The sequence below is a fragment of the Telopea speciosissima genome, chromosome 7 (assembly GCF_018873765.1).
Source record: "Telopea speciosissima isolate NSW1024214 ecotype Mountain lineage chromosome 7, Tspe_v1, whole genome shotgun sequence".
NCBI lineage: Eukaryota > Viridiplantae > Streptophyta > Magnoliopsida > Proteales > Proteaceae > Telopea > Telopea speciosissima.
Window position 1 is genome coordinate 41019941 of NC_057922.1, and position 27461 is coordinate 41047401.

At 37.7% G+C, this 27461-nt stretch overlaps 1 protein-coding gene and 1 long non-coding RNA gene across 2 annotated transcripts in view; one reads left to right on the forward strand and one right to left on the reverse strand.

Moving 5' to 3' along the window:
- The first annotated feature begins 446 nt into the window (after nucleotides 1-446).
- Nucleotides 447-26131, forward strand: LOC122669590. The gene is made up of 3 exons (XR_006334048.1): nucleotides 447-459; nucleotides 7528-7531; nucleotides 26014-26131. It is a non-coding gene; the product is annotated as an uncharacterized LOC122669590 (long non-coding RNA).
- The window catches only part of LOC122669588 (malignant T-cell-amplified sequence 1 homolog), a 32714-nt gene continuing 31376 nt past the window's right edge, over nucleotides 26124-27461 (reverse strand). Inside the window, exon 9 of the mRNA XM_043866382.1 lies at nucleotides 26124-26460. The gene's annotated coding sequence lies outside the window, so the exon portion shown is untranslated. The remainder of the gene's footprint in view (nucleotides 26461-27461) is intronic.

A 27461-nucleotide genomic window follows, 5' to 3' on the forward strand; every position in this document is an offset into this window, starting at 1 on the left:
CATATGGGCTAAACAACCGCCATCCATGACTCTGGTTATTTTATTTTTATTTTTTCATGTTCTGTTTTTTTATTCTTTTTGCTTGCTTTTTATTGGTTTGTGTATAAAGAGTCTAATGTACGCTGCTACATGGGCTTATTTAGTTTTAAAATGTTAAATACTTAAAAGTTAAAAATCTATCTAAAAGTATAAACGAAAAAGTGAAAACCTAAATTTACTCTAAAACCTTCGTCTCCTGCAACTCTTTGAGTCTTCATCTCCAGTTCCGGCAAGCGGAAACTAAGACTCGACTCATCATCTCTTCTAGTTCCGATTAGTCTCTAGTCTCTACTCCCCTAATCTTCTTCTTCTTCTACTTCTCTAATCTCTGTAACTCTGTTTTCCCTTTTTTGTTTTTTTTTATTTTTATTTTAACGACCGCTGGCTGCTACTGCTTTCCCCAACACAACATCTCTACTCGTCCGGCTCCACTTCCGCCAACTGAAACGTGACTCTTCTGGCAAGGTAAGCCCCTAGTTCCCTACTCTTCTTCTCTGTTTGAGTGTTTTGCCTGCTGCTCTTTTTTTTTAAAACGCCCCTTCTTTTCTTTTTTTTTTTTTACTTTTTATGTTAACGCATGTTACAGCCCCGCTTCTCTGTTTTTTTTTATTTTATTTTGATGCTCGCTATGCACTACCGCTTTCTTCTCTCTCTTTTTTTTTTTTTTAATGTTAACTCCATTGTTATGACCTTCTTCTCTCGTTATTTTTTTCTTCTATTTTAACGCCCGCTAGTCTCTGATCTGCTTGCTTCTCTCTCTTTGATGCTTCAATTAATCAATTTCGCTTCTTAGTTCTTACCTTCTTCTTCTTCTCTGTACTCTGTAGTTTGCAGTGGCTTAAATTTTATTTTTATTGATATAAGATATGATATTTATTGAGTGTTTGGGGGGGTGTTTGGGGGGGGAGGGGGAAAACTAACACTAGATTGACTAGACCGCCTTTACCGCTTAAGCTCTGCTTAGACGGCTGCTTTATCGCCTAAGCACTTAGACAGGCTTCAACCGCCTTGGACCGCCATGCCGCTGTGACAACTATGAGTGGGAGACTTTTGCTAGGGCTATTTAATAAGGGATATGATGGTTCTGGGGGTGTTAGGGATTACATTACTAGAATGGTTGATTACCGAACTAAACTCAAGGCCTTGAACATTCCTCTTCCTGATACCTTACCTTCTGAATTTAACATCAATCAAACCTTCTATATTTCCCTAGATGGAGTCTGGAGTATTAATGACCTTATTTCTAGGGTTGGAGAAGAGAAACTAAAGAAAGATAAAGCCATCACTGCCCCTCTTACTTTCAAGTCCCATAAGAGTAAAAAGTCTAAAAACCATACTCAAAAGTCTGCCAATAAAAAATCTGATCGGATTAACAATTTGGGACCCAAGAAAGAGTGTGATCGCTGCTTCTTTTGCAAGAAGAAGGGTCACATAAAGAAGGACTGCAATAAATAGAAGATTTGGTTATCAAAATCCAAGCCATCAGGTAATGATTCTTTGGCTTTACCATACAAGGGGTTCATAAACCGAAGGAGGCCAAATCAGGATGAATCAAGGCTTGTCATAGGGAACGATGGATATGTTGACGTAGAGTTCTTAGGAGATATCATTTTATTACTAGTTTCTAGTTTTAATTTGACTTTAAAAAACACCTTTTATGTACCGTCCTTCAGGCGAAATTTAATTTCGGTTTCAGTGTTGGACATTGGTGGTTACCATTTTGAAATAAAGAACAGTATGGTTCTTGCATTATGTCCAATGGATTGTACAGATTGTGTTTGTCTCCCAATAAAATCTACGTCTCCTACAATGTTGAAAACGTTGTTTCCAAAAGACCTTTACCTAAATAACGGTCTTTCACAGTGTGGCACAAGAGGTTAGGTCATTTTTCTAAGACTATAGTGGAAAGGCTCATAAAGTCTGACATCCTATCTACTCTCGAAAGTGATCTATAAACTTGTGTAGACTGTTGTAAGGAAAAGATGACCAAAAATAAAGAAGAAAACTGCAGCCCGTAGTTTTGACCTGTTGGAGGTCAATCATACTGGCATCAGTGGTCCCTATTCAGCTACACTGTGTTAAAATTTTTATCACTTTTACAGATGACTATTCTCGATATGACTATCTGTTTTTAATTAAAGATAAGTCTGAATCACTTGACTATTTTAAGTTTTTTTTTTAGGACTTAGGTTGAGAAACAGCTGGGAAAGTTATTAAAATTGTTAGATCCGATCGTGGGAGTGAGTATTATGGCAGACATGGCGATGCTAGACAGCTTAAGGGTCCGCTTGCCAAATACCTAGAGGACTCTGGAAGAGTTAGTTAGTTTACTATGCCACGAAGTCCTGAGCAAAATGGTGTCACCGAAAGGCATAACCGCACCCTTATGAAACTGGTGAGGAGTATGGTTTGTAGGACAGATTTACCTAAGTTCTTATGGGAGAGGCTTTGAAAACTATCCTTTATTTCCTTAACCATGTAGCCACTAAACCCAGTTTAAACCATCTTAGAGTTTGGGGATGCCCTACAGAAGTAAAACTATATTATCCGACTTTGAACAAGTTAGATCACATGACTACTCGTTGCTATTATGTTAGCTACCCAGATCATTCGAAGGGATATAATTTTTTATAATCCCTGTGGAGGCACTAGGATTATAGAGCCACCAACAATGAAGTTTCTGAAATTTGATATGGCCGGAAAGAATGATTGTTCTCGGATTGTTCAAGATAGTGATATGATTAGTACATCAATACCTGTTCCTCTACCTATTCAGACGGATGTGGGGCATACTACGCCATTGGTTATACCTGTTGGAGTTCAGGAGTCTGATATTGATACGATCCCTGGCATTCATGTAGCACCTGATGAGATTTTTCTCCATCAAGATGCAGCTGAGGATCATATCATTGATGCAGTTCCAGCTGAGATTCCTCAGATTCAGGATGAGACAGTGGTAGCACCATTACGAAAATCCATCAGGGAGAGAAATTCAGCTATACAATCTATCTATGAGGTTTATCTGGGAGAACATGACTACGGCATAGGTTATGTGGTTGATCCAGTTACTTATTCAGGCGTTGTTTTTTAGTCCTCAATTAGATTTGTGGTTAGATGTGATGAGAGATGAGGTGCAATCGATGAAATATAATGGTGTTTGGGAGCTTGTTGATTTACTTAAAGGTTGTAAGCTCATTGGGTGTACAAGATCAAAAAGGATTCCGAAGGTAAGATTGAGAGGTTTAGAGCCAGACTAGTAGCTAAGGGATTTACTCAGAAGAGAGAGTTGACTATAATGAGACTTTCTCACCAGTTTCTTCAAAGGACTTTTTCTGGGTAATTATGGCATTAATAGCTCATTTCGACATGAAGTTACACCAGATAGACGTGAAGACTGTCTTTCTGAATGGAAACCTTGATGATGAGGTCTATATGGTTCAGCCTGAGGGCTTTTGTGGTGGATGGTTCAGACCATCTTGCGTAGACTCAAGAAGTCTATTTACGGTCTCAAACAAGTTTCTAGGTAGAGGTATTTGAAGTTCGACAGTGTCGTGACTTCATTTGGTTTGGTGAAAAACAAAGTGGATCAGTGTATATATTACAAGGTCAATTGGAGCAAATTCTGTTTTCTCATATTTTATGTGGATGACATCCTGCTTGCTAGCAGTGACCTAGGGATGTTGCATAATACAAAGCAACTATTATCTATGGAATTTGACATGAAGGACCTTGGTGAGGTTTCTCTTATCCTTGGCATTGAGATCCATAGGGATCATTCTCGCTGTTTACTAAGTTTTTCTCAGAGGGCTTATGTTGATCTTATTCATGAGAGGTTCAGTATGCTAGATTGCAAACCTGGGAATGTTCATGTTCTTGTGGGTGACAAACTGAGCTCGACACAGTGCCCGAAAAAAAAATGAAACTGAGAAGGATGAAATAATAAGGTGCCTTATGCTAGCGTACTAGGTAGTATCACGCATGCTCAGGTCTGTACCAGACCAGATATTACCTTGTGACGGGTCTTCTTGGCAGATATCAGTAAGATTTTGGTCTCAGCCACTGGGTTGCTGCCAAGGAAGTATTGAGGTACTTGAAGTGGATAAAAGATTATATATATATATATATATGCTAACTTATAGACACGTTCCTAAACTCAGGCTAGTGGGTCATACAGTTTTCAACCTTGCTGGCTGTGAGGATGATAGGAGGTCCACATTTGGTTATGTTTTCTTGATGGCAGAAGGGGCAGTATCATGGAATAGTACAAAATAAACATTAGTGACCACTTCGACTATATAGTTAAAGTTTGTAGCATGCTATGGGGCTGCTACTCAGGTTATTTGACTCAGGAATCTCATAAAGTAGTTGATCATTTTAGATTTTGTGATTAGACCCATTCAGATATACTGTAATGACAGCTCTACTGTGTTGTTTATAAAACAATAATAAAGGACTTAGAGGGTTTAAGCACATGAAAGTCAAGTATTTGACCATAAAGGAGACAGTAAAGGAAGGTGACAATGAAGTGGAGCATATTGGTACAGATGATATGGTTATAGATTCCCTAACCAAAGGTCTTTGCCCTTGTGTTTTGAAAGACATGTCATAAACATGGGCTCCGGTGCATCATGAGATGCGCTTGGTTAATGGGAGTTATTTCTTTGCTCCATTGTAAAATGAAATTTCTTTTCATCTGTGAATTTTTTACCATGTGATAAACTTTGGCTTATATATATCAGTTGTCATTGCATACAGTTTCTTTTGAACACATGGGTGTTTTAATTATTGACATGATATATATATTTAAGTTTTAAAGTCTTAAGGTATGTGATAACCTTAAGCAAAGGCCGGGACACTTAGTTATTGGCCTCAAGGTATGTCTTATATCACATAAAATAAAACTCAAGTTACTAAATGTAAGACATACAGGTTCGTTGGAGCCATAAAGATTTCTCTGATGTGTCCTTGCGTCACTTAAAGAAAGAAAATTGGACGGACAAAGAGATAACACATAAAGATTATCTACAAAGTGTTATTCAGTTGCTACACTACCATATTGCATCCATTTCGGTAGAGTTAAGGGCATTCGTGACTATGGATGATCCTGTGTCGCTTAAAAGATGCAGTTATCATCATGATTCGGTGTTTAAAACTCTATATGAAGGGATTGATCCTTGAGAATTATCTCTAGACTAACATAAAGGCGCGCACATGTTTTCAGAAATATTTTTGAACTGTTTTGAACAAAAACAAAAATTTTGATTTTCTAACTTTAGTTACAATTAATATAGCCCAAGTGGGAGAATGTTAGAGTATTTTATTTATATTCTTACCTATTAGGTGGGCTCTATTAATTGTGGCAGTTACAATTTCTTATTGGTTGGTCTAATAAGGTAGATATGCAATATCTTGGGGATCTAATATGGATTGGCTAGTGTGGGCTCACAGATCACCGTTAGATCTGTAATCGGAAGATCTATGGAGATCTGTATAAAAGGGAAGCTAGGTCCCTCCTCTAACCCTAATGATCAATCACAATATTGAAACACCATTATGGAGAAACGGTGGTTCTAAGGTTCTACCATTGAGCCAGTGCTAAAGGGGAGTTTAGAGGAGAAGATCCTTGCTTCAAGGGAGACTAAAGATCTATTCCGTTGTGTTCTTCATCGTCTCCATGAATCCTAAAGAAGGTACGCTCCCATGAACGATTTTGTCACATACTTTGTTGTGTTCTTGATCTGTCCATATGCGATCCTGTTTGGATTTAATCTTACATGTGATTGATGGAGTGGATGATGTAGTGGAACTTAGAGGCACCTTAAGACTTAAGGAGATAATATTTTCTCATGTAGTTGAGGTAACAAACTTGATGCTTTCATATTCCATTGCTCTACAAGCCTTGATCCATTTAAATGGTGAAAATAACATAATTTATCTAGAGACAAGAACCCTGATGCATATCATTGATGCTTATGAGTATCTACGGCATTTCTCTTCGCTGAAAAGCAACTTAACATCAGCTAACCACACACACAGACACACACACACACACACACATAGATCAGTGAACTCCTTGCCAGGATTGAGAATGAAAAGTATTCAATCTAGAACATAATGAGGTTGATCGAACATTGTACAGCCAAAGCTTCAAGCAACATACAAGACAAGAAGTAGAACAATGTATGAATATGAAAAAACATTTTTGTTGATAAAAAAATCTCTTGAAGTGAAGCTACTACAACATAGAACAATGTATGAATCCTGATGGAGTCGAACCATCATACCCTAGATCATTCCCAGGTGTTCTTCCATTTTGAGCTAAGGACTCACCTTTAGAACCACAAAATAACATGTACATATGTTGATAAACTGAAAGAGGATAAACATTAAAAGTAAAAATCTTGTTGCAACTAAGACTGGTGAAAAACAATATTCAATAAACAAACCAAGGACCAAAGTCCACAAAGAGTCTAAAATCATTGGATTCATAAATTACTGTGATAAAGTCGGTGTAAAGAAAGGGCCTTGGACTCTTGAAGAAGATATCATCTTGGTTTCTTATATCCAAGAACATGGCCCTGGGAATTGGAGGTCTGTTCCTTCCAATATAAGTACAAATTTCTATTTTGATGGCAAAAACAAAAATGGGTTTTCAAGTTTACAGCAAATCTCCAAAGGTTAGTGGGAGAGAAGACTTCAAACTGACATCCACATGGATAGTCAGGCTCTATGTGAGGCTTTGTCCTTGGAATAGAATCCAAGCAAATTTGTGACTTGAAGGCCTCCAATGGCTATTATTCTTGCATGAAACCTACCCAGACATCAACATATGCATCAAGCACAGAGAACATATCAAGATTGCTCAAGGATGGATGAAAAATTCACCAAAATTTTCTTCCCTTATGCTTTCCATATTTTATTTCTCTACTATAAAAGCATATTTTCCCAAATAACCAGATTTTTCACCATCATATTCCCATAAACCTCAAGCAGAAAGTTGGAATAGATGTTTTCAAACCAGGGCTCCAAAACAATAGCAGAAACTGGAAGTGCCAGCCAAAACCATAAATTAGACTACTAGGGCTAGGAATTGGAAATCATTTTCAACAAGTTAGTCACTTCTTAGTGAGAAACTGAGAATCATATGAAAAAATGAAAAAAAAAACACAGCCCAGTTCCACCCTAAGAAACTATGGCCAATCATCGATTTTTATGTGTATGGTTGATAGTAAGAAATGGAAAACTAATACAATCAGAAGATCTCTAACAAGAATAAATCAGCCAATCTCTAACAAGAATTTTGAAAGAGATAATGAAATGCAAAGTAAGAATAGGAAAAATAATCAAAATAGATAAAGCAAAAAAAAACTCACTGATTTCGCGAATCTCACCGTAGGGCGAGAGAGGTTTCCAGCAGGGTCTCGCTGGTAGACCGAGATAGGTTCGCAGCAAATGGTTCTGGTTCGCAAAATAGACCAGTATGGCGAGAGACGTTGGAGCAGGGTCTCACCGGCAGACCGAGAGAGGTTCACAACAGGGTCTCTTGGATGGGTACTCCAGCAAAGGAGTGGGTCGTCACGCTGCAGATCCTTGCGCTCACAGCTGTAATGTCTCCGACAGCAGACCGAGAGAGTTTCGCAGCAGGGTCTCTCTGATGGGTACTCCAGCAGAGGAGTGGGTCGTCGTGCTGCAAATCCTTGCACTTATGAGATCCTTCGGCGAAGAGCTCCACAATGAGGAAGAGAGAATAGCGGGAAAGAGGAGGAGACGTAAATGAAAAAGGAAAGATGAAAAAGCAATTGTAATTTGAAATGGGCCGTTGGATTTCAAAACAACACGTGTCGACCATTGAAAGGGGGAATTGGAGGAATTGGAGGTGATAAAATTCCCTCCAATTCACTTTCCTCTCCAATTCTTTCAATTCCTCACATGGGGCAGAAATAACCACCCTACCCCTTGCCTAAAAACACTGCCCAAGATGGGGTCTACTCCCCCTATTAGAAGAATTGGAGGTGTCCACGAATTGGAGGGGATAATTATTCGTCCAACGGCTGGTCTACCGCACACAAATCCCAATGTGCACCAAGTCAACATGCGAAGCATGCCGAGATATGTGCGCGGCAGGCCAACTGTTGGGAGTCTGGATCATCTCATGGACCTAGTTTGAGATAGGGTTGGTCTTGGGCTTTGCTTTCCAACACCTACGTTTGCAAGTGAGGGTTTTCTCAACTTAAAGCCCAGTGAGGAAGTCCAATTCCACTATATTGCATCCCATTCATCGGAACAAACATGTTTTCAATGTGAGTCAATAAGAAATTAATATCATTGACCATGGAATCTTCAAAAGCCCGCAGCCCATATAGGGGAATCACTTAGAAAGAATGTGTATCATCATAGTTGGTGGACCAAAAAGGCTCTACCAAACGTGTCTCTACATTGTTGCTATGCCAATCAGCCAATGGCCCAATTGCTTAGCAATTAACCAAATCTTTGATATGAAAACTTTATATGCAGATCAGTTAGCTCTTATAAGGAATGCCAATCCAACGTTCCGCGTTGAAAAAAAAATAGTAAAATAAAATTCAAAAGAATGAGTAGTTATCAAATAAATTTTTTTTTTTTTAAATTCTAACTCATAAAAATACTCCATGTATACTGATGAGCACATTAATGTGTAAAATCTTAGGGTTATAAGCATGCATTTTACTCACATTTTACGGAACTATTCGGGTATTTTTCTGTGTTTTCCAAGTTTTAGGTCCTTTTTGGTCATTTTCTGCTATTAAGAATTGTATCTCCAAATTTATACGTAAAATGGTCCAATTTCTTTTCATAAAGACGGAATTCTGTCCAAGGTGGACCACTTGCATATCAAGTACGTATTCGTTTAGGCCATCATGCAAGCGATTATTCTTTTTGGACTAGAAAATGAGTTGAAGTGCAAATCCAAGCCTGGAACCAAGGAAAGATTTGATGCAAACTGGATCGATTCACATGTGATCAAGGGCGAGATGGGAAGAAGTTTCATTGAAGATCCAAGGGCATAATCATAATTTTATAAAATTAGGAAATTTTCAGAAGATATCCGATATTCGATTCATATCGTCCAGAACATTAATAGGTGCAACTTTAATTCTCGAATTAGATCTATCCAGGGCCAGGATGGAAAGATATTTTCAAAAAAAAGATTTCATCCACTTTCCAAGTCATTTTTTTATTTTATTTTTCCCAAATCTTTCCACATCCCTCTCTCTCCATTCCTAAAATCTGATTTCCTTCTTTCTCACGTTTATCTCTCCCATTTCTCCCTATGTCTTCTCTCTCTCTCCCTTATTTTATCTCCCTCTCAACAGTCTCTCCGATCCACTTTCAATTTAACTTTTTCTTTTTGTTGTTTTATTTATTTTGTTTTTTCCAAACTTTTCCACGGTTCCCATCTCGCCTCTAACTCCCCACCATATTTTCTCTCTCCCATATTTCCTAAAACCCCTCCTCTCTCTTCTAAAATCTCTCCTCTCACACATGTTGCCCACATCTCTTTTCCATCTCTCCTAAAATCCCTCTCCCCTAATTTATCTCCTCTCTCCCCAAAAACCCTCCACCATCCAATCTCTCCCATCTCTTTCTCTCCAATCCGCACACCATTCTCCCTATCTCATCTCACTCCACAATCCCACAACTCCATCTCTCTCACGGACTCTCTTACTCTCTCTCAATTCTCTCGGTCTCTCTCCCTCCTACCTCTTATCTCACTTCTCTCTCGTTTTTATTTTTTTTATTACCCTCAATGTCCCACAGTTTCCACTCTCTAACCATGCTCTCCTTCTTACCCTAGATCTAATCCTAGCACTCCATCTCACCTACTTTGTGTAAACCCTAAATCCTCTTGCACACCTTTATATACCCTTTTGTAAAAATGTGGAAGGATGCTTAGCTTTCAATTTTTAATTTTTTAGTCTCTCTCTTACTCTCCCACGAATTCTCTTATGCCCTTTCTTTTCCCTACCCCCTTGCTCATGTGTTGAGCTCATATTTTAGTTTTTTAATTTTTGTTCTTTATTTTAATAGCTTTCAAGTTTAATGCAAGTTTTATTTCATCTTCTTTGCTTGTTCTTCTTAAGTTAGTTTTAATGGTGATATAATTAACTATAATAACTTATATGGATATGTAATTAATTAATTAATTAGCATCTTCATCACTCAAGCTTCTCTAACTTGCAAGATCAGGTGGGGAGTGCAACCTCTCCCCCAAAGTAATTGTATTCTTCTCTTCTTTTTATTTTATTCATTTTAACATTTTAAATTGTTTCTCATTCTCAACTTTGGGTTTTATCCTACGCAAATTAGGTCCTTAGTTTTTAGGTTCATTCTATTTATAATTCAATATCTGTATCTAGATGAATGTTTAGGACGTCAATTTCGGTAGATGCATGTGTTAGGACCGTAGTTTAGCGTAATCCATCACTTGTTACACTTTTGCCTTACGCGAGAAAGGTAAAATAGAGTGGCCACATCCCTGTGTTCGACCCGTACTCGTATGACCCCTACGCTTGCGGTATTTTTTTTTAACTCAAACAAGTTTTTGGCGCCATTGCCGGGGAGATAATTGTCCACTTTGTTTTTCTTATTTTTAAGTAAATCGAAGTATTTTATTTTTTTTCCTTTTCTTTAAAAAAAAAAAAAGAGTAAACTTCACCTTGTTTCTCTTTTGTTTCAAAGAATGTGCGTTCAATCCAAATTTTTTCATATGCCCAAACCCAGTCAATCTTGGTGTATCTCATGGGATTTCATCACCTATGACGCTACCTCTAGATTCATTTCGGTGGTTTGGATTGGCATGTGACCCATTTTTGGAGGGTTGACCAACTTTGATAACAGGAAAGCAACATAGTGAGTGTCTTTATTTGGAAACAAAAACGTATAGTATTCTTCCACTCTACATCAGAATCCACTTGGAGTCGCACGGGTGGCTACTAAAGACTATACGGATTCCCTTGCTGTCAACCTATATGGCAACCTTACAGCTTTGAAATCATTGTTTCAACCTTTGAGGGGCATATGCACCAACTGTCTTTAGTTCTCTCATATTTTTAGTCTTTATCTCTAAAAAAAAAAAATAATACATTGTTGTGGAGACCATCAATTTTTTATAGGTGGCTAGTTTATGTATGTTTGAAATCATGGGAGATACACCTCCACATATAACTTTTGGGGAAAGGTTTAAACAGGCTAAGGCGGCCAAAAGTAGTGAGTTAGAGAACAACTTTGCACCACCTCAGTACAATTTTGTTTCCCAACCCAACTATGTGGGCTTTCAGGAAATTTTGATTGGTTACATCCCCAGACTATCCATGTTATGGAAGGATGCCCTAATCTTTATGGGGGTAGCTATGGTAATGAGAATGTGAGTCCTCTATTGCAGTACAATTCTTTTCGCACTTACAATCAGGGGTGGAGTGATCATCCCAATTTCTCATGGGATCAATTGAATAACTAAGCTGGACCACCCAATTTTCAATTTCATGATCAGTTTGGTCCTCCAATACCCAGCCCTCTATTGAATCTCAATGAGCCACCTCTCCTTGCACCGTATCAACAACCCCCTGAGTTTCAAAAAATGGGTGAGGAGGCCGGAATGAGTGAGTTTGCGAAGAATGTTGCCCTTTCATAGAAAGTAGTAATAACATGGAGAAGAAACTCTCTCAACTGATCACCTTAGTGCAGGAGAAGGAAACGGGTAAATTACCTTGTCAGCCTGAACCTAATCACTGTTACCAGATTCCTATTCAGAATGAACCGCCCCATCCCTAGTTTAATGATGTTGAAAGTCCACCACCTTAGTTTGAAGTTAATGAGAGTCACTCCCAACAAGATGATTTTCAAGATGATTTATTTGTTGAGATTGAGTTTCCTGAAGATGTTAGTGAAACGAAGTTTGATGAGTCACCTGGAGAAGTCCAACTTTTGCCTAAAATTTCTGATCTTAGTGAATCTAGTGTTTCTACTGATTTAGAATCAGATTTTCATGATAGCATAAAAACCTTGGAAATTCAATCTCCCTCTCTCTCTTTGGAAAACCCAGATAATTGTCATTTTGAGGATTCAATTGTCTCATAAGTTAATTTGTCCAAACTTATTAAGTTGGATGCTTTTAGTAGATTGGATGTTTTTTGTGATCCTTATTTGGACAACCAAGTTAAGCCAAAAGTGGATAATTCTCTTGTTACGAATGATTTAAGTAAACCTCCCGCTGTTGAAGATTTACCTGATGAAGTTACTCTTCGTCATGCGCCTTTTGTTGATTATTGAGATCCATTTTTGATTGACTTTTCTAAGAATGACATGTGCTCTACATTGCAAACGGGAGGAAATGGAAGGATTTATGGCCTGAGTTTTAATGCCTTCATTTTCCATTGTCCGATGTGGATAGATTTTTCTGTTGGGTATTTATCATTTGTACTTAACTTTCATATTATTTCTCGCTTTACTAAAATTCATGGTCGAGTATTTTCTGGTTCTGAAGCTCTTTTTACATTTATCGGTCATGGATTGAGATTTCTATTGATGCTCCTAGTACTTTTTGTAGAGTTCATGACTCTTTATGATCCTCTTTGTTGATTATATCTGGTAAGCTCCCTCATCTTGGTCATTGATTTTATTTCTGCATGCATTTAGGACACTACATAATTTAAGTATGGGGGGATTTCATCGAATTGTAATCTTTACTTTGGTTCGAAAACGAGTGTGTATCATCTTTAGTTTACTTTTCTGAAGACTTTGAGAGCATCCAAATATCCGACACTTTGAAGTAATAAAAATTTCGCACTGAGGAGGGAATTGGAATATGCTGATCAAAGAAATTTTAAATTCTTTTAAAGTACACTGTCTACTGAGTGAGCCGATTTTGTTAATCATCCTGTTTACACGAGTTTTGGTTAAGTGCTAAGGTTGAACCATGATACACTTGCATGATATAGTTGATTGCCAAAAAAAATAAATTTATTTGCTCTTTAATCCAGTCTTGGCTTGTAGTCTATTTGGTTTGAGTAAGTAAGCCCGAGGGGTGTTTTACACCTAATTCCTTAAAGCCATCTGATTTGAGAGTAATTGGCCTAAAACTCGCTACAAGAGCCACCTAGAAAGCTTAAGAGGTCAAGACATTGCATGGATTTGAGTAGAATAAAATAAATAAATAAATTAAAAGTTTGAACTCATGCTGCATCAATGTCTAAAGCCACAATGTGGCAATCAAATGATATATGCACTGGGAATCTATTCCAACACTACTTAGTAACTTGGGTGTCTAGTGCAAGCCCTGCATGTCATTCAAGCCAATTGTAGTGGAGGGGCATTTGAGTTCAATACTTGAAAAAATATGACCAGTAAAATCAAAGTGAAATTGAAATTGTGCATGTGTTCAAAGGTTCTACCAAGGTTCCGAGTTGAAATCTTTTATAGCCTAGATGACCTACTCGATCTAATCTCAATGAAAAACAGTGTGACTCACCTTACCCCAAACCTCCTTAAATTAGATGTATGACAATTTTCCAACTCAAAGTGAGATAATAAAGTTCAAGTGTGGGGGAATATCTGAAAATCTCATATTAAATTGTTTTCAATTTTAAGTGGCTTCATTCTTTTTTTTGGCCATGGCTCGTCCACTAAGGGTAACCTAAGGGTTTAAAGGCTTGTTGCACGTGCTAAGTACAACCGTGATTCCTACAAAAGTGAGTTAGGGTTTTTTTTTTTTTTTTCTTTTGCATTCTAGGTTAGTTTTTCTTTTTGCTTTATTCAAGGACGAGCAAAGTCTAAGTGTGGGGGAATCTGATGAGCACAATAATGTGTGAAATCTTAGGGTTATAAGCATGCATTTTACTCACATTTTACGGAGCTACTTGGGTATTTTTCTTTGTTTTTCAGGTTTCAAGTCCTTTTTGGTCATTTTATGCTATCGAGAGTTGTATCTCCAAATTTATACGTAAAGTGGTACAATTTATTTTCATGGTTACGAAGAGGATGGAATTCTGAGTAAGGTGGACCACTTGCATGTCAAGTGCGCATTCGTTTAGGCCATCATGCAAGCGATTATTCTTTTTGGGCCAGAAAATGAGTTGAAGTGCAAGCCCAAGCCTATAACCAAGGAAGGATTTGATGCAATCTAGGCACCCGTCTACCCATGGATCGATTCACATGTGATCACGGGCGAGATGGGAAGAAGTTTCACTAAAGATTCAAGGGCATAATCGTAATTTTAAAAAATTGAAAAAATTTCAGAAGATATCCGATATTGGGTTCTTATCGTCCAGAACATTAATTGGAGCAACTTTAATTCTCAAATTGGATCCATCCGAGACCACGATGGAGAGATATTTTCAAAAAGAAGATTTCATCCACTTTCCAAGTCACTTTTCTATTTTTTTTTTATTTTTTTTATTATTTTGACTTTCCCAAATCTTTCCATGTGATCCCTCTCTCCCCATTCCTAATATCTGATTTCACTCTTTCTTATGTTTATCTCTCCCATTTCTCCCTATTTCTTCTCTCTCTCTCTCTCTCCCCTATTTTATCTCCCTCTCCACACTCTCTCCCATTCACTTTCCATTTCACTTTTTCTTTTTTTTTTTTTCTTTTATTTTGTTTTTCTCAAACTTTTCCACGGTTTCCATCTCTCCTCTAACTCCCTACCAAATTTTCTCTCCCATATTTCCTAAAACCCCTTCTCCCTCTCCTAAAATCTCGCCTCTCACACATGCTGCCCACATCTCTCTCCCATCTCTCCATGGCTCTCACATCTCTCCTTAAGATCTCTCTCCTCTACTTTATCTCCTCTCTCCCCAAAAGCCCTCCACGATTCAATCTCTCCCATCTCTGTCTCTCCAATCCCCACACCATTCTCCCTATCCCATCTCACTCCACGATCCCACAACTCCATCTCGCTCACGGACTCTCTCTCTCTCTCTCTCTCAATTCTCTCGGTCTCTCTCCCTCCTATCTCTTATATCACTTCTCTCTCGTTTTTATTTTTTTATTTTATTTTTATTTTTCTTATTACTCTCAATCTCCCACAATTTCCACTCTCTAACCGTGCTATCTCCTTCCTCCCCTTATCTAATCCTAGCCCTCCATCTCACCTACTTTGTGTAAACCCTAAATCCTCTTGCGCACCTTTATATACCCTTTTGTAAAAACGTGGAGGGATGCTTAATTTTCAATTTTTATATTTTTAGTCTCTCTTTCTCACTCTCCCACGAATTCTCTTAGGCTCTTTCTTTTCCCTACCCCCTTGCTCATGTGTTGAGCTCATCTTTTAGTCTTTTAATTTTTGTTCGTCATTGTAATAGCTTTCAAGTGTAATGCAAGTTTTATTTCATCTTCTTTACTTGTTCTTCTTAGGTTAGTTTTAATTGTGATGTAAGTAACTAAGATAGCCTATATAGATTTGTAATTAATTATTAATTAACATCTTCATCACTCAAGCTTCTCCAACTTGCAAGATCATGTGGGGAGTGCAACCTCTCCTTCAAGGTAATTGTCTTCTTCTCTTCTTTTTATTTTATTTTATTTTAACATTTTAAATTGTTTCTCATTCTCAACTTTGGGTTTTATCCTAGGCAAATTAGGTCCTTAGTTTTTAGGTTCATTCTATTTATAATTCAATATTTTCCGTATCTAGATGAATGTTTAGGACGTCAATTTCGATAGATACATGTGTTAGGATAGTAGTTTAGCTTAATCCATCACTTATTACACTTTCGCCTTAAGTGAGAAAGGTAAAATAGAGTGACTACATCTCCCTGTGTTCGACCCATACATTTGCGGTATTTTTTTTAACTCAAACATGCACACATCAAACCTATTCATATTAAAAGGAAGGGGAAAACATTATTTTTTCTATGATATAAAGAAAATAAAAGTAATTTTATGAGCCTACAATAAATGAATACTTACCAAATAAGTTCATATAATTGGTTTCCTCTAATGTTTTAGTCTTTCACATTTGAAGTTGTATCGCCATTATTAGTTTCTCCCATCGTAACAACAAGCATCTCCCTTGAGAGGAGAAAGTAGAAAAACGATGTCAAATGACCACCTCAAGACAATGAGTTCTTAGAGACAAATATTATGCAACAATGTGTAATGGTTTTTCGTATACATTTTTCACATCAAATGCATGCGTGTTAACTAACCGTTTGATGTCATGCATCTTATAAAGGTAATGAAATTTCCATGTTTTCTATTATCTATTATGAAATATGATACTAAGGCCTTGTTGGCTACTTGGATCAGATCCATCCATTGGGAATGTGGAAATTGGATCTAAGGAGGAGGGCCACACCAAAGAGTGGGCCCAAACTCGAAAAGTATTGGTTTTAATGTCCAAGCGTTGAAAGTTTCCGAATGATGGTATAATGGATGAAGAAAGTTTGGGTGCGATGGATCAACTAGGCCCCATGGGCCTATTTTTGTCAGCCCATTTTCTTTCAGATTTTATATTTGGGGGATTGCCAAGATCTACTAAATAACAAAAAGATTTACAAAATTGGTTTCTATTAATTATGTTTTACATTCACAAGTTATTAAGTAAAAAAGATTTACCAAAACTCCATGTGAGTAAAATAAACTAATAAAAAGCCAAAAATACCCTTAACATCTCTCTCTCTCTCTCTCTCTCTCTCTCTTGCTTCTTCTCCGGGAACGAACATCGCCCCAACCATTCCCTCCTCCCTCCTAACTACCTACTCCCCTATAACCCTGCCCCCAACCCGTCCCTATAAACCCACCGCGCACCATCAATGATACCATTTTTGAAATGTACAATCCTTTCACTCACCTCTCTTAAACCCCTTCGAAGCCAAGACCAGAAACTAGTAAACATGACACCTCAAATCTAGCAAATCCACTCCCATTCCAATATAGACTTTTTTGAGAAACTTTGTTGCCTGAACCTTGTCAATGAACTAAAAAATCACGAAGAGAAACAATCTTGACTAGTTCGATTAGAGAATGCATTTGGCTTATATTAATAACAACTAATTCTGTGAACTATAGAATCCTGTATAATAGGAAGGTATAAATTATCCTCTCTAATTAAATCAAAGGTTCTTACCATAGTTGAAGATGAAAACTGTAACAAATAAAAATGCAATTGCCTAGAAAAGTGAGTGGTTTGAAACTGAATAGTAGCTTCTGAATTTAATCTTTTCTTTATCACAACGATTTGATCTATTGTTAAAATTAAAAAAAAATCCGCCCCTTTGTTTTTTGTTGTGTAGCTTCCATATGATTTTTCAGTACTTCCACAGCTTCAGCAACAGTATTCAAAAGATTAAAACTAACCAATTGAAGAAAAGAAAAATCAAGAACAAAGAGAGGAATTATTTGGTGGGAAACAAGGCAGCGGCAATTTAAAGAGAAGAGAGAAAGAAACCCCATGGTGGGACAGGTTTGCAGGGGAGGGAAGGGTAGTGGGGAGAGAGAGGGAGAAGGAGGGAGCAGGTGGCTGGCGGTGGAGATGGTGGTGCGAGGCAGGTTTGTAAGGAGAAGGGTGGGGCGGGCAGGGCAGTGGAGGGGGAATCAAGGGAGTGGTTGCACGAGAGAGTGGTTGGTTCCGTCGAAGACGAAGAAGAAGGAGAGAGAAGGATGTTGGGGCATTATGGGTAAATCATTTAGTTTTTTTTACTCAAATGGGAATTTGATAAATCTTTTTAAATTAACTAACTTATGAATGTAAAACATAATTTATAGCTATCGATTTTGTAAATCTTTTTTTAATCTGATAGATCTAGGAAATTCCTCCTTATTCCTTAAATAGTATCGTAATGGTGCATGGCCTTATCCACATGAAAGTTTACATGGTCAACATTATTCTTTTTTATTGACTTACCCTGAAAAGGGAAATCATTCCTACATAACAAAGAGAGTAACCTCGTTAAGGGGGTTTCCTTTTAGTAAACCCTTTATTTGGACGTAAAATTGATAGGAAATGGGCTGACAAAAATAGGCACATGGTCCTAGTTCTCCCACCCACCCCACACCCCACACCCCACCCTAAAAAACAAATAAAAATTGCTTCATCCATTTCCATAATCCATTTGGAGTCTTGGACCACTTTCAGTTTCCAACGCTTGGACATTAAAACCAATCCTTTTAAAGTTTGGGCGCATTCTTTAGTGTCCTCCTCATTAGTCCCAACGTCCATACTCCCAATGGATAGACCTCCAACCCAAATAGCCAACAAGGCCTTAATATCATTTTTTTCATGATAGATAATAGAAAACATGGAAACTTCATTACTTTTATAAGATGTATGACATCAAACAGTTAGTGAAATGCATGCATTTGATGTGAGCAATGTATACGAAAACTCATCATAATATTTGTCTATAAGAACTCATTGCCTTGATGTGGTCATTTAACATCATTTTTCTACTTTCCTCTCCTAAGGGAGATGCATGTTGTTATGAGAGAAACTAGTTATAACGATGCAACTTCAAATGTCAAAAGACTAAAACATTAGAGGAAACCAATTATATGAACTTATTTGGTAAATGTTCATTTACTATATAGGCCCAAGAAATTACTTTTTCTTTTCATAAATCATGAATAAAAATAATTTTTTTTCCTTCCTTTTAATCTGATTAGGTTTGATGTGTGCACATAAAATATTTTTATCAGTTAGACTCCAAAAAAAAAAAAAAAACAAGAGGGGGGGGGGGGGGTTGATAACTGATCATTCTACTCTTTTTTTTTTACTCCGGAGTACCTCCGTCACTCTATGAGAAAGAGACAATATGTGGCTCCATCTAAATGGAACCCTGACTTTATTTTCCTTTGTGAAACTAAGATTACCTCACTTGATTTTCAATTCCTTCCCAAACCTTGTAAACATTTTTCTTCCATGGCTACTTACCAAAAACCCTGCTCTAATACCTAAAACTGAATTTGGGAACCGATTATTGCTGTCCATGTCTTCGATCCAAACTCTTTCATTACTTGGTGTATAATTTGTATCTATTCCCCCCCCCCCCTCTCCCCCATTTGCCTTTTGGTCTGATGTAAGCTCCTTTGTATCTTCCTATTGCCATAAATAGGGGACTTCAATGAGCTACCCGATGCCCAGGACAAATACGGAGGCAAAGTTTTCAACCCCTTCAGTTCTTCATCTTTATTGTGTAAAGATTTCATCAATAAATTTCAATTTGAAGAAATCTCACCCATAGGGTCCTGGTTTGTACTCCTTCTTGGTTCATAACCTGGCCCAATACTAATATCCGAATTCTACCCTCTTTCAGCTCTGATCATAACTCTCTCCTTCTCTACTCCATCTAAATCATTTAAAAAAAAAAAAAAATTCACTATTCAAGCTGCTTGGTCCAAACACCCATCCTTCAAATCCTTCCTTTTGCGACAATGGAACTTCCTTCTGAATGATAACATTCCTACAAAGCTTTCTGCCCTCTCCAATTTCTTCAAAACCTGGAACTGAGAAGTGATCCGAACACTTCCTAATCTGAAGCAATCCCTCTTTAACAAGCTCCTTCTTTTGGAATCCCTTGATCCTAATGATGAGATCTTATCCAAAATCTCTGAAGCCGAACATTATCCTGAAAGCTGAAGAACTATTTTGGATGCAAAAACCCAGACACATGTACATCAAAGATGGAGACAAGAATACTAAATTCTATCACTTTGTGGTCAAAAGCAATATACAATTCCACTCCATCACATGCTTAATTGATAATCAAGGGGAATCACATCTCTAAACCACCTATCATTGCTTCTAAATTCTCTTCCTATTTTCAGGATATTTTCACATCCACCAACCCACTTGATCCCGCCTTTATGGAATGTCTCTTTGAACCGGTAATCTCACATTTAGATCTCATCTCCCTCAATAGCTTATCCACTGAAGATGAATCATGGACTCAGTCTTTAGTATTGGAGCTTTTAAAGCTCCAGACATTGATGGTTTCCTAGCTTTTTTCTACCAACATAACTAGGATATCATTATAACTGACATTAACTAGCTCATGATTTCTTCTCTAATCACACCTTACCCCCGCTAATTAATCACTCTCATAACCCTCATTCCCAAAAAGGAGCAAATAGAGTGGAAGATTTTTGTCCCATTAGTCCATGCAATGTCTCTTACAAGATTATTTCAAAAATCATTGCTAATAGACTTAAAAACCATACATCAACACCTTCATTTCACCCTGTCAAGCTGCTTTTGTCAAAGGAAGACAAATTTCTGACAACATAATCATTGCCCAGGAAATCTTCCATTATCTAAGGAAAAAGAAAAAAGGAAAAATGAGTTATTTAGCCTTGAAAATTGACATGTCCAATACCTATGATAGAATTGAATGAGGTTTTATTCGTGCCATCTTTGAATTCTTAGGTTTTGATGACCATTGGTGCGACATGATATGTATCCTCTTTGCCTACTCTTTTTCAATAAAATTAAAGGGAAGCAATTTCAATTTCTTTGAACCCTCTAGAGGAATTTGACAAGGTTGCTCACTAAGCCCCTACCTTTTCATCACTGCTATGGAATGTCTTTCAAGACTTCTTCAAACCTATAGAGATCTCAATCTCTTCCAAGGCATCAAAGTCGCACAAAATGCAACTGAAATTACTCACATCCTTTTTGCTGATGACACCCTTCTTTTCTGTAGAGCTACATTAGAAGATGTATCCACCATTAAATCAATTCATGGCCTTTTTGAAGACTTGTCTGGTCAGCAGATCAATTTCGCCAAGAGTAATATCTTCTTCAGTAGCAACTCCCCCGATCATCTCAGATGTTCTATCAAAAGAATTTTCAGAATTAATGAGATGAACACTGACTCTTTCTATTTGGGAACCCCTCTATCCCCTTCTCATCCAAAAAAATCTTGCCTAAACAAAATTCTTCAGAGAGTAAAGAACAAATTATATGATTGGAAGACCAACCTCCTTACTCAAGCAGGTTGAACTATTCTCATCAAATCTGTTCTTAACTCTGTTCTTTCTTATCTCATGTCTTGCTTCCCCTTTCCTAAAACCTTTTGTCTCAAACTTGATTCCATTAATGCATCTTTCTAGAGAGGCAAAAACAAGGAGAAAAAGGAGTCAATCTTATCTCCTGGAAAACCATTTGCACCCCAAAAACTAATGGAGATCTAGGCATTCGATCCACTGCTATCCACAACAAAGAATTACTCATGAAACTAGATTGGCGGATCCTCATCCAACCCAACAAATTATGTGTTAAAAACCTCAAAGCCAGATACTTTCCACGCAATAATCTCTTGGATAGAGATTATAAATGCAAGAATGGTACTTGGGTCTAGAATGGTATCAAACTAGTTATCTCATGCTTGTCAAAAATGCTTTGCTAGAAAATTGGGAATGGAAACAACATAAATATCTGGAAATACCGTTGGATTCCATATCTGGAAACTTTTTTTTACCTCCCATCTTCTCTTCAACCTCACCCTCTTTATGATGTTGTCAAAAATCTCATGATAGGAAGAACTTGGAATCAAGTCCTCATTCATTAAATCTTCCCATCAAACATTGCTCAACATATCTTAAAAATCCCAATCTCAACCCATCAACATGAGGATTTCATATTCACACCTCACACAAAGTCTGGAATATATCCACCAAAATGGCAGCTTCCTTTTTAACCAAACCAATTAAATCCCAATCATTCCTCAAGTATCTGGAAAACTCTTTGGAAATCGAATATCCACCCCAAGTTTAAATGCTTTGCTTGGAAACTCTTAAAAAGGGGGCTTCTGACCCTATCAAGCTTAGAAAATTTCTACCAGCTAAGAACTTATGCCATTATTGTAACTTTGAACCAGAAACAGACTGGCACCGGTTCATATCTTATCATTTCACAAAAAGAATCTGGGCGGGAGGAACACTTGGATTAAGAACCGAATTTCTAATGGCTGATCACATCTCAGATCTAATTGAAAACTTCTTGAATAACTGAAGTCTTGATGGATCCCAGAAAAATCGTATTCTGAGCATTTCGTGTATAACGTCATATTTCATTTGGATAACCAGAAATCAACTTCTTTTCCAGAATCTAAAACCAAACCCACTCAAGATCCTAAATCAAATAAGAAGATGGGAAAGTGATCTACAGCTATCATTTATCAAAAATGATACAACTCCCACACTGGTCTTAAAACCGCCATTGAACTTTTATTTCACATTACCATCAACCAAGGAAAAAAACTCGAGTTTCGATTTGGCCAAAACCGAGTTTGGTGGGTTTCAATCGAAATTAGGGATTTTTTTTCCATTGATGGGGAAACCATGTTTTCGATCCCCAAAAAAGTTTTTTTGGGTCTGATTTTTTTGTAGGTTGCCTATCTTTTGATATTTTATACATAATCCATGAATTAATTTCACCAAAAAATCAATGAAAATGATACGTGGTTATTAACCCAAATTTACTAACATACGCGTTGATATAACACTGTGAAAATTTATTTCCTTTTTTTTTTTAATAACATCAGAAGATAACCTAATATATTGTTTTTTACAACTTGGGCTGCCATGTCTTGTGGGCTCAACACACCAAAGCCCACCTCATAAAATATTAAGTCCAATGACAAATACTGAAATACCCGCACGGCATTGGGATTAAAAGTGTCTCCTCTGTTTATAATCTATTTAAATCACAGCCCTTAGATTATGAAAATATCTTCTTTTTTTTTTGGTAAAATTTTATGAAAATATCTTGACCAACTATAAAAACCAAACAGGAATGGGTAGCAAGTGAATGAGTCAATCCTCTGCAACTTTTCGTCCACCAATTCTTCTTTTGAGCGGGAAAGAAACCAACCAAGAACATATATTTCCAGTTCTTTTCTCTCTCTTCGTTTTCTTTCAGGATTTGCGATGGAAAACAAGTATTTCTTCGTCTTCGTCATCATTTATGCTATTTTGGCTTTCGTCACCCGACGCTCACGTCGTCTCCAGTTGCATACAAGATGCTAGAACAACAGCGGCATAATATACTCGAGGCTCTAAGTGGAGCCACTGATTTTAGAAGCTGGGTCGATGTCTTTACCGTGCCCTATCCATCCATATTGGTAGATACTTTTATCGTGTTTTTGAAGCAAATGAAGTTTTTAGTCGAGTTGGTAATTTTCATAACTAAAGAAGTTATGGTTTGACTTTTCATAACTAAAGAAGTTATGGTTTGACTCGAAACCTGGCCGAAACCAGCGAAACCTGGTTGAATTAGAAGATTTTTAAAACCCCAACATGATTTCATCCCGAAAATTATTAAAATCGAGACAACTCGATGATTTCGACAGGTTTCGGTTGAGTTTTCGATCCATGCCATCAACATAGAAACTCATAATTATCTGTGACAGAAGTCTTGACCTTGTATTCAAACAAGGAGCTTAGGTATTCATAATTCTTGTTGACAACAAAATTATCTTTGCACATATGGATTTTGGTAATGCAGGATCCGCAAAAGAATCAGAAGCACGAGGTATCTTCCAAGGAATCACCAGACTCGCAGAACTTGATGGACTATATACAACAAGAAGCTTGGTCGTGGGAAATTTTCGGAATCATTTTTAATATCACCTCTTTCTTCAACAACTTTAATTTAGTAAGTAGATAGAAGAACTATTTACCTCCCCATATTTTGGCTAACTATTCTCGAAGAAGTTTTATCTCAGGAGATGTACTAGACCAACTTCTACCTTTTAATCTTTTAAATTAATTTTTATTCCATAAAAAACATGTGTCTCCAACTTGAATAATTACACTATGAAGTATGAACTGGTGTAAAATCAGGGTTTTAGTGCACAGAATCAGTATTGGTATCTGTTGCAGCCGATACTGATTGGATCGGACCGCATCAAGTCTAAATCAGCCAAAAAAAAAGCAAAGGAAAAAAAATCTTTTTTATCGATACCATTCCCATCCGCTATCAATATGAATCAGCCGATCCAATACTGATAACTAAATCCATGTGTGAAAGTTAAACAGCTGCGGAGCTACCCCATCCTACACATGCTGTGACATGGATCCCCTTTAGCTCTCGCTGACGATATTTGGACCAAGTTTTAAGAGCCAGGGAAATGGCACAAGACATTTCCATTATTGAGTTCGGTTGATCCAATATTTGGGTTATTGCTTGGTTCATGAGGGTTTCCATTGCTTCCTTGCATGTAATGCCATAAGGTATCAAATACCCACCAGGCTGGTCCCCTTGAGGCCCTTTACTCTGATTGGGTTTTCCTGTATGCCAAGTTTCAGCAATGAAGAAAAACGACCATTGAGTGCTGTTTCCCAATTAAGCTAGCTTTGAAACATGATATTTTGGTACTAGAGAGGACAATAATCCAGTTGCAAGCATGGAATTATAGTTATGGGACCATTAAGACAGGTAGGTGGTTGGATAATAAACCTAATAAAATCTTAGGTGCCAGGCACTAGTACTCAATTAAACGTAGCATCTTTTTCATCAAAAAAAAAAATAAAAAATAAAAAATTAAATGAAGCATCTACCCTATCCAATATCCAATAGGACCACTGAACACTTTGAGTTAGATTTTGGAAGATATGTAATTAGACTGTGCTTAGAATGCATTCTTGGAATAGATTCTGAGCCAAGAATGCATTCCAGACACCGCAAAAGATTTTTTTTTTTTTTTTTTTTTTTGTGTCCTAAGTTCCTAACCACTCATCAAATATGAAGTGGATAGCTACTTTTTGTGCTAACCGCTCCAAGAATAAAGAATTGTGGTGTATAGCATCAGTAACCATTAGAGGGGAATCAAGCATGATATATGGCTAAAGTTTGAAGTAGGATCAACGCATAAAGGAATGAATTTTTTTAAATACAATTGTATTGTTTTAAATGATAAATAGGGGATTTCTCATCCCTAGATTGTCTGGTGTTGTTCTTTCTTGTCTTTATATAGTCTTTAAAGAAATCATTTCTTTTCCTTACAAAATTCTTGAATACTTATTAGGCCAGGTACAGACATACTGCGAGTATGTTACGGATATGGGATAAGAACAGATTAGGATTAGATTAGTTAGGTTTGGGGTTTGTTAGTTAGTTGGGTTAACCAATGCGTTGGGTTGTATCCACCCTATAAAAGGGGATTTAGTGTATTCAATGGGTATGAATGAAGAAACTAGTTAATAGCTCTCCTCTATCAATCCCCCATTCTAGGAGGCAGCCCCCTCGAAGTGGCATTTATCCCTTCCATTTCAGCTATTTCCATAGCAGGCCAATACGTGTCTCGTTAAGAGAATCGGCAACCACCATGGCCGACGGACTCCGCCTCACCCCATCCTCCATCTCTGCCTCACCATCTCCATCCATCGTGCAAGAGGCGATGACCAGCCTTCTTCTTCGTTTCACACCCATTTCTTCACCATCACCGGAAAAAGCACTACACAACCAGCCCGAGTATTTTCAAAAACCAGGGGATAATTTGAGTTTCGTTTGAAAACCAGGGAGTGATGCATAATTTACTCTTAAATATTTATCATGGATTCAAGAAGTACTTTATTTGGGAAATAATGGAGGTAAGTCAGTGCTAGCAAAAGCATGTGAATGAGATTATTTACTTAATTCCCTTCCCTAATGCTACCCTTCTGAAACTAGAGAAGCCTAAGACTGACTATGATGGTTGAGAAGCAAGAAAGGAACTTACAAGCCTAAAGGGAAAAGAAACCCCTCGAAGTTGGTGGACTCAGAATTAGCTCTTCTAACATTGAGTCCTCCAGGCAACATGGCTAGAGATTAATAGTTTGTGGCGCAAGCCAGATGATAGCTTTGACGGGAAGAGAGAACAAATAACTACTTGAACTTCAGGATTCTGATTTCCAGGTCAGAGATAGCACCACCATGGACTCTGGGAGGAACCTTAGTTAGGTGACACCCCACCAGGTCAGAGATAGCACCACCATGGACTCTGGGAGGAACCTTAGTTAGGTGACACCCCACCACATTCCCAATTTGACAAAGTTCTATTTTGCATGGTTGGTCCGTAGGTGGGTTCTCATATATCATGGCAAACATCAGGTCAGGTCAATTACTACTTCAAAATGATATGTATCTAGTTCTCTAGATCAAAGTTTCGGAAGACAGTAGAACAGCCAGCCCAAAATCATGAAGATGGCCCAATACTCACTGCAAAGATTGTGGCTCTGTTCCTGACTCAATCCTCCTTCGTACAACTTATGCGCAAAAAATAGCCCATCATTTGTTACAAAGATTATGCCAAAACTTTTGTTTTCCCAAGTATACTTTGTATAATTCTCTTACCAGATTTTGAGCTACAGTTTGACAGCATTTTCAGCCCTTGTGATCCAATAGAGAAGACCAGATAATTGTGACGGACCTGAATCCACTTATGATCTGCTGGGCTGATTCATCTGGAAAGGAACCAACAGCATTTCGAGGATCAATATGATACCACAAAGTCTGTAGTAGAACAGTTAAGTTTATCATACAATTGGTCTTCCAACCTCAAGGGGCTTGTGGAAGGATGACCTACAGCTTCAGCAATAGTTGGTTCACCATAGCGAGATGACCAACCTATCAGGCAGTTAACTAGATGGGACTGATATAAACAAAAAAAGGCAGGCTCCTTGAGCTGCATTTGAAAGCCTTAATGCATTTGGAATCATAGAAGCTCCAAGAAAAAAGAAAATGTCAGGTAGGCAGGTGAGTGCTAATCATGGGGAGGGATGGTAGTCACAAAGCAGTGCTCTCAATTTTATTCCACTATATAAGAACTGCACCTAGTGAATGGGTTTTGACTCTTCTTGAATTGATAAGAAAAAAAATATACATCTTCTGACAAAGAACCAAGTACAATATGCAATCCACAAAGGAGAGGAAAGCAATGGCGAGCTTTGGGGTCTTAGGAAAGAAAGGACAAACCATGTCTGCACAGCGACAACAGTTTTGACTAGATGTTAAGTTCTCCAGCCTGGAGTGGACAGCCAAAGGCAAAGCCTGACATGAATCCAGATGGATGCCTTAGAGAAATGGAAGTCATGGTGACCAGGGGCTCAGGCAGCAAAATACCATGACAAGAAACTGAAGCAGCAGTGTTGCAACAAATTACGGACAAGCATAATCAGAGAGGTTCTATTCCTCTGCCTAGAAAACAATTTGGCATTACAATCTTGCTGCTCGTATCTATTGGACATCCATCGCCTGTGGTAGACAAAGAGGCAGCAGGGAGTGCATGTGATATGAATGAAGATTCATCTCAGGATCCCAGTAAACTATATACAGAAGCAGAGAAGTTCACAGCAAACTTCTATAGCTGTATCACCAACATCATAGCAGCAAGAAAATCACTCAGGGGCAAGACCCTCCCATGCATATCTTCTTTAACCATTATCAAAGAGAATGAAAATTAAAA